Below are 11,804 nucleotides of genomic sequence, written 5' to 3' on the forward strand. Positions count from 1 at the left end.
TGTAAGCTTGATTTGGAAGTGAGAAAGTGTCTTTGAATGGAGACTGGCTCAATGTGCCCGCCTGTCACTGTTTCAGGAGGAGACCAGGGAGAATGTTCCAGAAAGCTAGAGGTGAAGGTTCTGGGGTTAGGGCAGCAAGCTGAGTGAGCCTTCTCAGAACCAGAGTTTCCCCTACAGCAATGCTCTTACCACCCCCTCCTGAAGATTGAGACGTCAACTGAGCAACAAAAATACTCTGGTGATTTGCGATGCAAAGTAATTACTGCCAACAGCATCACCAGGCAATGCAGCTGCTCATCATAACACAGAATTTGGGCGTCAGGATCAAGGCAACTTGCTTCCAACCCCACTTCAGCATAAATCCCAGGGTTAGCTAAACAACCAGCACAACTCAAGTAAGCACTTGGAACAGAGCATCAGCAGGTATCGGGTAGGGTTGACTCCCAAAGGGTTCCAAGCCATGGCTGGAGTGTGTGAGAGGGTTTTGCCACACCCATCTGCCCTTTGATGTCCAAGCCACATGTCTTTTCTTTGTTTTTACAAATATAGATGTTAACGGAAATGGCCTTTGACTGGAAACATATGTCCTTGTATTTTTAAGTTGTATCCCTTGTACCTACATGTTGTTATCTGGCCGAGATTTTGCCTTCCCAGATCATACCAAACTGTTCCCTACCATATCAGCTGAGGTTCCCTGGGTCCATAGTGCACTTCTAGTTGCTTTATGCTTTTCCCAAACTGTCTCAGGTGAGCATATGTTATTTCATATAAATTTGAGAGCGAAAGGAATCATGTATTAATCTTTAAAGAGAAAAAAAGTGTTTTTTCTCCTGGTAACACAATTCCTCCCTGGTATGCTTTTTTTTTTCTCATAGGGTAGCAATCTCTTTGCTTGCCTGTAATTTGCAGGAGTGATAGACACTTTGTCTGCTTTTGAGGAAACAGAGCGAGCGGCTTTAGATTTGTGCATCATTGGTGCTCCTTCAGTGAACAGGCTTGACTTATTGAGAGTCATTGGGCTTTCTAGGTAGAAAGAGAGTATTAGGTGTCATCTTTGGTAACCCACTCACCTGTAAGTTGAGTCCCAGGAGGTTCAGAGTAGTTGAAGAGGTTTGGTCAAAATTACAAAATAAAGCAGGGCCTGGTGGCACAGGAGGCTGGGGCAGGAGGATTACGAGTTCAAAGCCAGCCTCAGCAATTTAGTGAGGCTCTAAGCAACTTAGAGAGACCCTGTCTCCAAATTAAAAATGTTTTTTAAAAAGGGTTGGGGATATGGCTCAGTGTTGACGCACCTCTGGGTTCAATCCCCAGGACCAAAATAAATAAATAAATCACAAAATAAGGTGGTGACAAAAATTGGGCTACAGCCCAAGCCTCTGTCCTCAGACCAGCCCCATATCTAGTGCCCTGTTAGCCTGTTCCCTGCTTTTGTTCTCCTCCCCAGGCCTCATGAGGTTTATTTGTTTAATGGACTTAGGAGAGCTGTATATTTGACTTCTCTTTGCCGTCCACTGCTGCCGTTGAGAATTGCCAGGTGTTACCTCCTCCCTTCCAAAAAGCCGCTCAAGTCTCACTCTTCTAGATTATCTTACTCAAAAAGACTCAGGAATCCTATAGTAGGTCTAGAGTCCATTAATTGGACATACACGGGCTTGCACCAAAAATAAATGGATTTTGAACTAGATTTAGATTATCCAATATTTTTATGGGAGAGAGATTAGGCATCTAGTCAACTGAAACAACAGCAGCTGCTTCAAATTATGACATACTTTGAATAAAACAAGATTGGCTTAACAAAGTCATGTGGTATTATAGTATTATCTCTAAATATCAGTTTCTTTGCTTTGTCAAATAGCTCCCACAGTCACTCTGAAACTTTAATGTACTAAAGCTCAAACTGTTTTCTAATTTGTTCTTCACTTGGAACCATTGATATTTAGGTGCCACAGAGAAACGTGGTTATTAAATTTTAATAATTGTATAATGTTGTTTTTATTGATTTTTTTGGAAAGACACACAAAGAGCCTGAGAGTGAATGAATATTGTTGTTTCTGTGGCAGTTAAGGAGAAAAAGGAAAGTCAATTTAAAATTGACTTAAAGAAAATGGTTAAATGAGTGTTAGTACAGCTGGTGTAAGGATATGGGCACAATGGTGACAGGATCTTGTAAATGCTTGAAGTGCAGAAACTGAAGTTGTGGGGATTCAAGGAGGGGTGGGAAAAACAACTTTAGTGTCAAAATCCAGTCTAATTCGTCTTTAGGAAGTCTGAAGACCTGAGTGTCTCATTATTTGCCACAAAAGAGGAGCTATTCGTTGCATCATTTTTTTGTGCAGATTTATTTATTGGAGGCCCCACTAGGCACAAGGTGTGAATATCCAGTGTGTCGTTTGAGGAAGAGGACCTGTCCCTACTGTTCAGGCAACACTAACTCTGGGTTCCTGAAATATAGACAATATGTTTGACTCGTTTTGTTGATCGACACATGCACTTGATTTCATTCCCTTCATTTTTTTTCTCTTTTTCCATGACATCAAAGGTCATTCTTTTCCTTGCTCTGATTTCACTCTTTGAAACTGTTCCCTTTTCATTTGCCTTCAATAGAGTAGGAAGAGCTACCAAACAAAGCCCCAAACAGCAAGAAATCACAACGATATTGACAGTGGGGAAATTCAGACATAGCAGAGTGTGCTCACACGACTCTGCACACTCTTTCATAAAACATGCCACCTCTAACACATGGGATTTGTGACCATTGCCTGATGGCTTCATCTAGACTACATGGCTGGCATCTTGTAGTAGTGACTAAAGGAATATTCAGCATGCATACCCACCAAGTAGATACCATTTTTCCTTGCCTTTTAAAATAAACCTAAAAATATATTTCCTAGCAGCTGTGTAATTGCAAAAAGGAAAAGAAAAAAAATATGCTCCATTGCAGCGTAATTTACTCACCAGCTATCACCAGGGTTCAGACCTTAACGCTTTAGAAATTTGCTGCAGATTTTACTGTATATATTTAGACCAAGGAGCCTATTAGCTTGTGATCTGAGCAAACGTCTACATTCTCATGAAAATGAGATCCATGGCACTGTTGGCAACCTAAGGCTATAATTATGTTAATCTGACCATTTTAAGACTAAAATATGTTGTTTTAAAATGTTTCCGTATTTTTATTATTCGTAACAATGATCTGAAGAAATTTAGCAAAATGCTAATAAGTTTCTATTCAGTACCCCCTTGTGATTAGAGCATGAAAATGAGTCCAGTGTGGAATTTGTATATTTTTTATTTTGACACAAAATTGTTATCAAAAGAAATGTACTTGTATACATAATCCATCTTAATATAAAATTTACCAAATTTTATATTTAAAATATAATGAATATATACGCAACACCATCTCAGCGTAAATAGTCTACATTTACATTAGACCTCTACTTTTTGTTATACCCCTAAAAATGCGAATCAATTTATTTTTGCCAAGAATTTATTTTGAGAAATATTATAAGATCATTTTTTTTAATCAAGAAAAAGCCCCAAAATGCCCAAATCCAGGCTTTGAATATAAACATGGGATAGGTCTAGAAGGGATGATGATTCTTGAAATTCTGAGAACATCCAAAAACTTACCTTGAACTAATTGAGCTTCCTACTCACCAACTACAAGCTTTATTCTGGCCACATGGAAGTAATGGCATGAATTTTCTTTTCATTCCCAAAGAGATCTCTCCCAGGTGATATGGGAACGGGGGCGAAAAAAAGCACAGATGCGGATAATTATTCATTTCATACTTATTATAAATCATTGAAATTTGAGTCTCCTTCTTGCTCTACTGGTATGAGATGGGTCGGGAGGGAGTCTTTTAGATAGCTAGAACTAGATCAGAATCGTCAGTAAATTGGGGAATGGAATGATGAAAAGTGTCTTCTTAAATCTGAGTTCAAGGCACGTGACTGGACTTTGGTCCTCAGGGAGGAGGAGGTCTGTGCTATATAATACAGGAAGGTGTTCTCACACTGCTACATTCACAATTTCCATTTTTTCCTCAGTTCTTGTGCTTCAAGAAGAGACTGTGTCATTCTCTTCCTCTCCCTAGGAACATGTTCAAGTGGGTATTATTCATCTTGTTCCTTTGGCTTTACTCACAAACTCATGGAGTAAATGCATGAGCATTTGTTGGTGATGTTAATAAGAATGTATGTCTTTTCCGCATTTCTGCACACACACAGTGATGTGATCATGATTTGTGGCTCCAGAAGCATAAGTACAAAAGGTATGCCTGGAACAATGAGACAGCAGAATTGGAGGCTCAGAGAAGTTCAGGGTCAGGAACACAGTCAGAGTGGTGAGATTTCTGCCAACAGGAGCTCCTACAGAGAAACCAAGTCTTTGGATTCATCATCCAGTGCTTGTCTCACCACCATGCTCCTCTGTCTTCCTTGAGTATGAGGGAGGGAAGGAGTAAAGATTGAAGAGGATTAGCACACCCATAACACTTTTTAAAAATTAATTTTTATATTGGAGCAGAGATTTCGAAATGGAGCCAATGCTTTGCTGTTCGAATCTGAAGAAATGCCCCTCTGTTTATTTTAATTCATATATTCCCATCGTCACTAGAGGAGAAAAATTTTTCCTGATGTTGCTTTTCAAAAACAAAAATATATAGAGAGAAAGACAATTCAAAGAAAAAGGGGGTAGGCTAGAGGTTGAGTTGGGCAGTGGGGGAGATGAGCTACCTTTGGTTCAGCCTGGAGCACCACTTCTCTTTGAAAAACACTCCAGAGAAGATAAAGCCTTTTCTTCACATGCGTGGCTTCAGGTGGGGCAGAGAGATCTTGCCCATTGCAGGGGGCAGTGTTTGGGGGAGTACGTTCCAGGAATGCAGGGCTTCATTAGAGAGTAGGAACGCTCAAAGTTTGGCGGTTGGCTATTGTGACACAGGGAAGCCGACCTAGTCTCTGAGGAGGGTCCTATCAGTATTATCAGAGCTCAGTGGGGACAGGTTGGTGGCTGGCTAGACTTCTCTTGCCAGTCAGGGCAAGGCAGGGCATGGTAGGGTGTGGGCAGAGATGCTTGCCAAGCTCAGCCTCAGGATATGCACGACTCCCAAACTGCTTGTCTTTGAGGCTGTTATTTATCCAAATAAGGCGAAGCAGTGGTTTTGCTAACCATCTCATATTTCCCAGCCGTGTTCACTGGCTGACTGACTTGATATTTGAACTGAAAACACGGGAAGGTATTTCTTTGAAATGGAGCACTGTTGTGGGGCTCACGCATACCCTAGAATCATTGTCTGGAAGACTTTTTATCCCCCATTTGTAGATAGCATTAATATGGCTGGTCCATTTCACCTTTCTCTGTCATGTAACAATCAGTGCAGGTGTTATCTCTGAACCTGGTTTTGGACAGAAATGATACTCATCTGCGGTGATTCTCAAGCCAATGCTCTTGTGAAGAGCATTCAGAGAAAGTCGGACATCCTCACTGATTTCTTGATACTAGAATGCAAGATTGTTCTGGCATTTCCTAGGTCCTGGCCGTGTTGTTTGTTTTTGAATAAGACACTTGACATTTCTGGGTCCCAATTTGTTCATCTGTGAAATGGCTGATGATAATATCTATCTGATGGGAATGATCTGGAGATTAAATGAGCTAATTCTGGAAGGCATTTTGGAGATACAGTATTTCATTAATGTTTAATATGTTTAGAGACTTCCCCATCTCCATCTTCTCCTGGCAGATTTAGTGAAAATACTTACCGCTGGAGAAATTCTAAGTAATTACAATTGCCTGGAACTAAACCCAAAGTTGAATAAGGCCACCCTCCTGAACTAGAATTTAGCCAAATCCAGAGTAGAATGGAGATCTCATCATGAGTTTATAGTGACTCTACGTTGCGTTTCCTCTCTTCTCTCTAGAGCAGCAGTTCTCCAAGAATAGTCCCCGGTCCAGTAGGGCAGCATCCCCTAAAGAATTGTTGGAAATGCTAATTCTTGGTCCCCATTCACACCTCTCAAATCAGATGTGAGACCGACCCAGTAATCTTTTAGTAAACCCTCTGACTGGTTCTGACGCACACTGAAGTTGGAGAATCACTGACCTAGACCAACTTTCTGATGCTATCAGTGGTCTATCTATTCCCTCAGGCAGCTGGTCTTCCCTACCTTCTATCTCTGACCATGCCTTCTTGCCTGGAATACCTAAGAAAGGAAACTCTATTTTACCTACTGAAACTCTACTCCTAATCCATGACCTACTTAAATTTCACCTCTTCGGATTATTGTTACTCAACTAACTCAGCCAGAAGACTCTCATTCTCTGTGGGCTCTAAGAGTATGTGTCTATCACTCTCATTCTTTCTTTGTCTTATTTTTAACAGTTATGTACATGCCTTACTTTCCCTACCAGAATGTAAGTTCTTGAAAAGTAGGAATGACGTCTTACAGATCTCCTTACCCCCACACCAGCGCTACCCCTGGACTTGTCACAATGTATGTTAGCCAGCTTTGCATCGCTATGACCAAAATGCCTGACAATATCATCTCAGAGAAGGAAAAGTTTATTTTGGCTAATGGTTTCAGAGGTTCATTCCATGGTCAGCCAACTCCTTTTCTCTGGGCCCAAAATGAGGCAAGATATCATGGCGGAATAGCATGGTAGAGGGAAGCTGCTCTATTCTTAGCAGCCAGGAAGCAGAGAGATAGAGGCACCAGGAATAAAATATAAACCCCAAAGTTATGCCCTCAGTGACCTCCTTCCTCCAACCATACCCTACCTTGCCTATAGTTTATAATCACCCAATTCAGTAGTCTTTTTCAATGGATTCGTCCACCGATTAGGTTACAGCTTTCATAGTCTGATCATTTCACCTCTGAACATTCCTACATTGTCTCACATATGAGCTTTCTGGGGACACCTCATGTCTAAACCATAACACAGTAGCCACTCAGAAAATATCTCCTGAACCCACAGAATCTTATAACTGGAATGGGCCCTAGAGAAAATTTTGACCAGGCTTCTAATTGATAGGTAAAGAAACTGACGTTAACACCTGGAGCAGAGTTTAGATTCCATGATTCCCCATTGATATTCTTCCCACTCCGTCATGTTGCACTGTCTTCTAAGAGACATACCCGAGGGAATTCAGGACCGTTGGTCCGGTCCAAAAACAAACAGGTGCTCTTACGCTGTCTGCTACAGACTCCAACTAGAGCCCAGGAAAACAGATGGGTTTTCAAAGCTGTATTCATTTAATTTATAAACCCACAGCTCTTAGATTTTTTCATTACTAATGATAACTGGAAACGTATGCTTTTTCAGTTATGAGCCTTTGTAACACATAGCTCTAATTCCCAGTCAGAGCCATAAGGATTTTCTCAAGATAACATACTCTATATACCTAGGATACTTGTGGAATTTCTTCTGGTTTTGAAGGTTTCTTTATGAGTGGGACAAGTGACTCTTTTTAATCCAGGATGAAATGGCACAAGGGCTATTTGGTTTGACAAGCCATCATTGGTTTTTCAGGTTTATTTTGAGGGAAAATTGAGCTGACATGATTTGTGGATTATTGTCTTCCACTTAACCTCTGGGGCTCTTCCCTCACATACTCTTTCGTTCCCCTGACACATTAGCTGATATTGTTCAGCTGAAGATCAAAATAATGACACCGTGAAACACCTTTCATTGGAAGCCATCCATGGATGATTCTTTAAAAAAAAGACTCTGCTAACACAGGTCACCTTGCATTAGATGTTCGTTCTAATAAGTGGTAATGGAACTAGCATATATCTACTGGGATCAATATGAAGAAAGAAATGGGGTGAATCCTGTAGAAAGGCAAAAATCACAACCTGGATCATCAGAGTTGGTTCCAGGTGAGCTGTGAGGAAAGCAAAGGAAGGTGCAAGGAGGCCCGGTAGGGGACAAACCTACCAGAGAACACTTGGTGATAAGAAACTGGGACTGCTTGAGGCCATGATAAATGGGTATTGGACGAACAGCAGTCCTGATATTGGAGGAGCTCCTTTGTCAACCATGGTTCAAAATATTAAATGGCAAATTCCCGGAATAAACCATTCATAGGTTTTTAATTCTATACCATTCTGATCAGTGTCGTGAAATTTTGTGCCATCTCCACACTTTTCCAAGATGTAAATTATCCCTTTGTCCAGTGTATCCACACTCTATACACTACCCACCCGTGAGTCACTTAGTAGCAATTCTCAGTTATCTGATCAACTGTCAAACATCACAGTATTTGAGTAACTTTCATTTAACTTAATGATGGCCTCAGAGCACAAGAGTAGTGATACAGGCTATTTAAATATGCCAAAGGGTAGCTAGCTGTTAAATGCTTCCTTTAAGACAAGAAGTGAAAGTTCTAAATCAAAGGAAAGAAAAAATACTATATGCTGAGGCTGCTAAGGTCTATAATAAGTTAATTAATTAAACCTGATCATAAATATGTATATAAGGAGAATGTAGTATATATACCGTTTGGTACTATCCCTGTGGTTTCAGGCATGGGGAAGACTACTGTAGATAGCCATTTGGTTTCAAAGTTGGCATCTTTCATTCATCAATGTGTTCACCATCATTTTCTTTAATGAGTCTTGAAAACTATCCATCCTTTAAGTTGCAGTTGTAGAACATAAAATTCTATATAATCATCAACTCATTTGGTAAGTTTTGATCTGTCATATCATTGAACCAAAATATATGTACTTTATTAATTCTCATATTGTCACAATCATCTGAAAGCTATATAGTGCTGTATCTAACCTTCTTCACTTACAACATAATCAACTTTGATCAGTGTCCCTAGTGAAAAGAAAGATGGTCAAAGGGCCCAGATTCAGGGACCTAGCACCTCTGGCAGTGGTTAATGCATCTCCCAGAAATATCACCCAGTAGCAGAATTGGGTCATAATGCTAAGGAATTTTAATCAGATGTGTCCCAGATAATTAGCCATGAGTAACCTAGTGTCTGACTGATGATAGTATGTATTTATGTTTGTGTATACACATATATATATATGTATAACTAATAGTGATGTAGTGACATCTATATAGTGATGATTTATGAGTGATATGTAATTACATAAATATATATGGATGTGATATACATAAGCATAATATATAGTGACATCTATTAGTTAATTATAAATGATATATAATTAATTATATAACTAATATAATTTGGGGACATATTTTAGTCAGTTTCTTTATTGCTGTAACCAGAAGATGACAAGAACAACATAGAGGAGAAAAAGTTTATTTTAGCTCCTGGTTTCAAAGGTCCAGTCCACGATCGTCCAACTTCATAGCTCTGGATGAGACAGAACATCAAAGTAGAAAGGTGTGGCCAACAAAAACAGCTCAAGACATGACAGCCAGGAAGCAGAGAGAGCTCTGTTCACCAAGGACAAAATATACACCCCAAAGGCATGCCCCCAGTGACCTACTTTCTCCAGTTACACCCTACCTGCCTATGGTTACCCCCCAGTTAATCCAGTTTAGTGGATTAATCCTCTGATTAAATTATACCTTTCATGATTGAGTCATTTCACCTCTAGAAATTCTTGCAGTGTCTCCCACATGAGCTTTTTAGATATGGTTCATATCTAAACCAAGTATATATTTATACTTGGACAAGTATATAAAACCTAATGTAAGCCAAGAGACCAAATGGATAATTAGATGCCATGCCCAGGGAGACACCCAGAGATTCTTCTCCTCTGCTGTGAAAATCCAGACCTGTGAGCAAAGCAAGAGAGGTACTTCTCAGAGGGTGTTTTCCATGTTGCACACCAAAATCCAGGAATAGAGGTGCCCCTCTGGGATCCTGGCTGGGAAGGCATTGGGATGTGATTCTTTGCAGAACACGCACAGTGTCCTGGAGGACACGGCCTTTCCCAGTGGTGGGGGAAGTGAAGCAGTGGGAATCCTGGAACTGAGGTTCTTGCTACCTCACTGCAGTGGCCCTCCCACTTATCTGCAGTTTCCCTTTCCAAGTATCAGTGCCCTTGAGCACAATCATAATCTGAAAATATTAAATGGAAAATTCCAGAAGCAATTCATAAGTTTCAAATAACTTTCACTACAGCATATTGTTGTAATTGTCCTGTTTTATTATGGTTGTTGTTCGTCTTGTAGTGTGCCTAATTTGTAAACTAAACTGAATCATAATTATGTATGTTATAGGAAAAAACATAGTATATATAGGGCTGAGACTATCCACCATTTAAGGGTCTTGGAATGTGTCCCCTAGGAATAAGCACTGCTGTGCTTCCTAGCTACCAGAAGTGAGGAAAGATACTTAATTCCCCATGCTTCATTTCCTAACCATTCAAATGGGGCAGTAAGTAGGTATTTCACTGAGTTCTGAGGGCCATGAAATGAAACTGTAATTGAAAGCACTTTGTAATCTGCAAACTGGTGGGTGATTATCAGTGTGTGTTTGCAGGAGGTGATGTATAATTACATAAGTATATGTGAGCATGATACACATAAGCATATTATGAAATAGAATAAAATTGCATGAAATTAAATAAAATCAAAATTGAAAGCACTTTGTAAACTGTAAACTGCTGGGTGATTATAATGAGTATTTCCAAGGGAGGGGAAGGCATCTAAAATTTTTTATACAATAAAAAGTGTTATAAGTAAATACAGCCATATATTGTATACTGCAGAATTACTTGGATGAGCTAAATAGACTTTTTGAAACCCATCATCAAAAGAAAATATCTAAGGCACTGAATAGCTTGAGTTTGGTAACATAGATGATATGTCAGCAACAAATTTAAAAAATGATAAAAGGGAGTCAAGCATACGAGGACTGTTTCAATCCAAGAAATGGGTGGATGTGCAGACAAGGAGATAAAAAATGAGAAGGAGTAGTTGGCTCCATCTGTTCCAAGTCTTTAGAAACAAGATGTGAATGTACAAACTGTAACTATTTTAGGTACAAAAGGAGATTGTCCTTGGCCTGGATAACACAGGAATAGCCCAGTGGAAGGTCAGGTATCTGGGAGAGAAAGCCTTCTTTCTTTATCTCTCCTACGGCTCTGCATAGTTATTGATTGTGGCTTGGAAGTTAAATGATTTATTTAATATTCCTTTTTTATTTTGTTCCAGACTGAGATCTTTCTCAGGGTAGGGCATAGAACTGCTCCACCAGGTCTGGCGTTGGAGGACTCAGCAGAATTCTTTGTGTCAAAATATTTGTGAAAATTAACTATCATCTTAAATATATAGCCATCAGTTGGCTGGACCCTCTCTTTCCTGAGAATTCAGTAATTTTGGCAACAGTCTGTCTGTCACATGGCTGGTAGACATTCCATTTATGATCAAATGAAACACTTAATAGGTTAATAAGACCTCACAAATGACCATCTTTGCAATTTTAACAGCATAAACAAGATGCATTTGAAATGTGTCCAACATAATAATTACTTGCTCTCACAATATCATCATTATGTTTATAGGCACATTTTGGGTTTTCTTTTAGCATACTTAGTTGTTTTTTTTTTTTTAAATCAATAAAGAAATGAACAAGAAATGGGAATTAGGAATAAATTTCACAACACTATTGGCCTTCCCAGAGCATAGAAATTATTTCCTACTGAGGTAAGGCTGAATATTTACTAGCATGTCCTTTCTTAACACTAACTCAAAAGAAATAAATTACTTCCACTTTTCTTATAGCCTTAGTCAATGAAAGGAAGAGGGGAAATGAATAGCAGGACACTTTATGCACTGCTGGGAAAGAGTAATTTGACAAAGTCTGTTGCAT

The 11,804-nt window shown here is 39.5% G+C and overlaps 1 protein-coding gene across 20 annotated transcripts in view; it reads left to right on the plus strand.

The window, feature by feature from the left end:
* Positions 1–11,804, plus strand: part of KIAA1217 — a 406,156-nt gene that overhangs the window by 320,282 nt on the left and 74,070 nt on the right. The window contains exon 2 of one of the 20 annotated variants that reach the window (XM_081297968.1): positions 4,054–4,112. The exons of the other annotated variants lie outside the window; for them this stretch is intronic. The gene's annotated coding sequence lies outside the window, so the exon portion shown is untranslated. The remainder of the gene's footprint in view (positions 1–4,053; positions 4,113–11,804) is intronic. 20 annotated transcript variants of the gene reach the window in all.

Source organism: Spermophilus citellus (assembly GCF_964194105.1).
Source record: "Spermophilus citellus genome assembly, chromosome: 6".
NCBI lineage: Eukaryota > Metazoa > Chordata > Mammalia > Rodentia > Sciuridae > Spermophilus > Spermophilus citellus.